Raw genomic sequence first — 4,508 nt, 5'->3', positions numbered from 1 at the left:
CATAGAAGGAGGAGGAGGAAGACGAAGAGGAGGAAGGAGGTCACGGCGAGGCCGCGCCACCAAACGACGCTTCCGACGCACTCCCGGAGATGTTGTTTTCATGGCGCAAGGGAAGAGGGGAAAGAATAACAGAGTGTCGTTTCGGTGGTTCTCAAATCGCCGCAGGGAGGAAGGAAGCTCCTCTGATGAGAATCTCTGACATCAGTGCGCCGCTCAGGTAGACCTCACTCTGGCGGTCTGCTTAATGCAATTTCTCCTCTTTCTTTCAAGGGATAACAAAACTCTTAATTACAATAATAGAATAAAGTATTGTCAGTATATGTATTGATATATGATTATTCATTAAAATCCAAATTCCTCTTTAACTCTTTGACTGCCAAAAACGTTTAATAACGATTAGTAAAATCAAGATGTAGGCTGCCATAAACGTGAAATGACGTCATCTACGTTTTTTTTGTGTTTTTTTTTGCTTAAATGGACGGAGCGCTGCCTGGTCAGTGTGTTGTGGAGTCAAAAACACCAGCAGATGGCAGCATTGTGTCTCTTTTCAATGGGCTGCTGGTGCATGGAATTACAATGAAATGTGACGGAATCTGATGGAATCTGATGAATGCTCGTAATTGGTGAAATGGTACTGTGGAGTTTTTTTTTGTTTGTTTGTTTGTTTGTTTGTTTTCATAACGTGTGGCAGTAAGAGTTAAAAGCACAGACATACAACATTTTTGCCATTAAAAAAACTAGGAATGTTTGATACCGAGCACCAATACCTTGAGTATTTGTGATGTATAAAATTTGGCAATTCTTATCTTGTATAAATTATGTGGCTATGTGAAACAACGATTTATGCAAATTTATTTGGACTGGACTGACTGCTTTATTTTAAAGCCAGCAATTACCATTACCTTGCTTGGTGCACATAGTTAGCATGATGTATTGGTGGAAGCTAAGAAGCTAATGTTTTTTTTTTGTTTTTTTTTGTTTGTTTTTTATGGGGAGGGGGATATGTTTTTATTTTTTATTTTTTATTTCTCCAGCATTTGGCACCCCCTCCACTAGATGGCGCCCCAGGCGACCGCCTAGTTCGCCATTCGCCAAACATTTTTGCACCATTTCGCAAGCCCCGTGGCACGCGCGTTGCACCAGATTCGAAAACTCGATTGGGCCTTCACGACATCTTTGCGTCGCTCAGTTGGGGCGTTGCCGCGCCGCCGCTGTTGCAGCCAACCGCTCCCAGATGTTGCCGATAGGGCCCCGCCGGCGTCTGGCGGGATAACGATTAATCCCGTGCGCGGATGGCCCGCCAGGCTCGGCGAGGGACCGACGGAAGCTCTGCGAGCCTCGCGGAGGAACCTGCGGTGCACCAAAAGTGGCTTCAGATGCGGACAAAAAAAAAAAGGGGGGGGGGGGGGGGGGGACAGTGGAGGAGACTCTTGGAAGCCGCATCGCCATCTCCGAGCCAGACCGAACTGGGCCACTTACATTGTAATAGACGCTCTAAACACATCACTTTGATTTACGGAGTAACCTTGTGACTTACATCCCTGCGCCCAAAATAAAGGCTTGCGGACCATATGTGTACGAGAAGAAGATTCCTAACACCGCTGCATGCGTTTCCGTGCACTTTTTTTTTTTAAACTGTCTTTTACACCCACCACAATTGGAGAGGCATGATATTTTGAGAGGGAGGAGGCCCGTATGCGTTAAAAATAAACACGGCACTTATGGTCCAGAAAACGGCTGCGTCTATCTGCCATGGATCCTGTTTCCCTTCCTGTGAAAGAACGTCAGTAACAGATAAGCAATGATGCCATATGCAGCCATGAAGTTTAACATGGAATATTTCACGCGGAACCACGATGAATCGATTTGTTTGTATAAGTGCAGGTTTAGGCAAAAAAAAACACACACAATATTTTACCACCAATAAGCTTTATATCTCACGAAAATCAAAGAAAGTGTTCACTCTTTTTCCACTATACATGCAGTGCAGGTGGATATAAAAAGTCTACACATCCCTGTTCAAATGCAAGATTTTTTGTGATGGAAGACAGACCAAGACAATCCATTAATAATAATAATAATAATAATAATAATAATAATACACCATTTAATGTGACGAGAAGTACAACTGAAATTGTGTGTTTGCACAAGTGTGCACACCCTCTAAGTCACTGTGGTCAGAATCAACCCATCACATTCAAATTCAAGTTAAACGGAGGTCAGATCACGGCTGCTGCCGGTTAAAACCACTCTGATGAACCCCAAATTGTTTCGTTCTGAGGTTGGATCACAAAAACGCAGACACAAATAAGATTTTAACTCTTTATTCGCATAACACCGAGAGGCGTAGAATAAATTGACTAAACGAGAAACAATGAGAACGCATCGAGAATCACGAGACGCCAAGCCCCCTTGGGCTGTGGAGATGCACTGAGGAACAGAGGTAATAATCCGACAAATACACACTTCTCGGTTTGGCTTAAATAGACAGTGAATTGATCGGATTGGCTGTGGCTAGACATGTGGGTAACAGGACTGACATGGAATTATCTGATTGGCTGTTGACCGGAAACAAGATTTTAAACATTCTTGACATCACATAGCTCCTGACATCACATAGCATCACATAGCCTAAAACCAGTTGAAACTAGATAGCAGACACGTGACCTCACGGTCTTGACCCAAACATAACTGGACAGGAAAAAAAATAAATGCTCAAATAAAGGAGAGAGATCTGACAAATCTATGTTAGCAATGAAGTATTTCATTTCTACTTAACGTTACTTGCCACTAGCTAACCTTCAAACTTTCCACATCAGGGAGTTTGCAACCAAACGTCAATGATGTAAACTTCATAAACAAGCTTGTGATTAATACTTTGTAATCTTCTGCAAATATTTGCACGTTTTTATGATCAGCCTTAGAGGCAACTCCCTTTTCGTTGTCATGCGTGAGGTTTTCCTTATTTTGAGGCTCATGCTGCTCTTTGCCAATGTATGTGAAATGTCACCTTAATAGGAATACATTTGCTCTTGCCTGCCTGGCTTTCACCTTGAAACAGACCTTAAAAATAGTTCGTGTTGGTTTGCGAGCCGCGGGCAGATGTGTTTTTATAGCACGCACAGCTGCGGGCTGTAACTCGCTCACATCGAATCGGGAGAAACAACCCAGACGAGAGCGAATACCTGATGCAAAGACTAAATGCGTAAGTTGCTTTATGTGAAAATGTCATTGTACGGTATTTATTAAATGACCATGAATACAGTTTGTCTGATTGGATTCAATTTGAGGCATGAAGTACGTTTTCCAGTGTGGTCTGGAACTGGACAGCTGCGCTGGATGCCAGTTATGTCTGAGGTTGAGATTCACTGTTGACATTACAATCCCAAGCTTGCTGCAGTGAGCAAAAGTGGTGCTTAGTGGGCGCACAGATGAATGGCAAGCAGGAGCCTGATCCAATTCCTTTCCAGGTTCCAAGTTTCCAGGACAAACTCAAAATACTAAACAGGAAAAAAATAAACATTTATGTAATACTGTAGAATTATTTTTATTTTGATTGATTGATTGATTGATTGATTGATTGATTGGTTGATTGATTGATTGATTGATTGATTGATTGATTGATTGATTGATTGATTGATTGATTGATTGATTGATTGATGCACGCACACTCACAAACATGGTAAGTTGACTTGATAGTTGGGCTTCATGACGTCATCGAAGATCACCCTGGTTGAAAACGTTATCCGCTCTTACAAGTGAAACACTGCCCTCTGCTGTCAACTTTGTGTTAGTGAATCAGAGCTTCTTTTTGCTTTCGATTTGTGATTTCAGCGTGAGGGTGGGGCGGCGCACACCGTTACGTGTGATAGTTACGATTTGAATGAGTTGTAATTATTATTAGCATGGCCAGAGTTTTACAAAATTCACGATATACAAATGTTCACATTTAAAAACATTTGTCCCTTAATTACTATCCATTCTTTTTCCAAGAAGCAGATCAAGCCCTCTGCAGTCTCATTGCCAGACCTACCCTGGCAGGGTGGACATTTTTTTTGTCTCAATCTCACATGCAATTGCAAAAAATAATAATAATACTGAAAAAAAAAAGTCTATACCCTGGTATTAGCTGAAGTTTTAATTATCCCAAAAAGTTAATAGTACATGTAGCATTGCGTTCATGTACACATAATTCTACAATCACCAAACTCTTTGGAGGCAGTGGGAAAAAAAAACTGTATGAGTCAAGAAGCCACCAGATGGCACTGCAACTGCACAAACACGAACCATTTGGAATTCAACGCTTTTATTTTTGATCAAACATTTACATCATTTGAAAGATTTAAACTAAACGGGTACATAAAAAATGGGTCTCTACAAGGAAAAATCGATTGACTGAATTAATTAGAAAGATTAACGTTTTTGTTTTTTGTTTTTTACTGCGGAACAAACTTTCAATCGCTCAATGTTTCCAACCGGGTGCCAATTTTTACGGACCAGTTGTCTCT

Source organism: Festucalex cinctus, chromosome 13 (assembly GCF_051991245.1).
Source record: "Festucalex cinctus isolate MCC-2025b chromosome 13, RoL_Fcin_1.0, whole genome shotgun sequence".
Classification (NCBI taxonomy): domain Eukaryota; kingdom Metazoa; phylum Chordata; class Actinopteri; order Syngnathiformes; family Syngnathidae; genus Festucalex; species Festucalex cinctus.
This window is presented reverse-complemented; position numbering follows the sequence as displayed.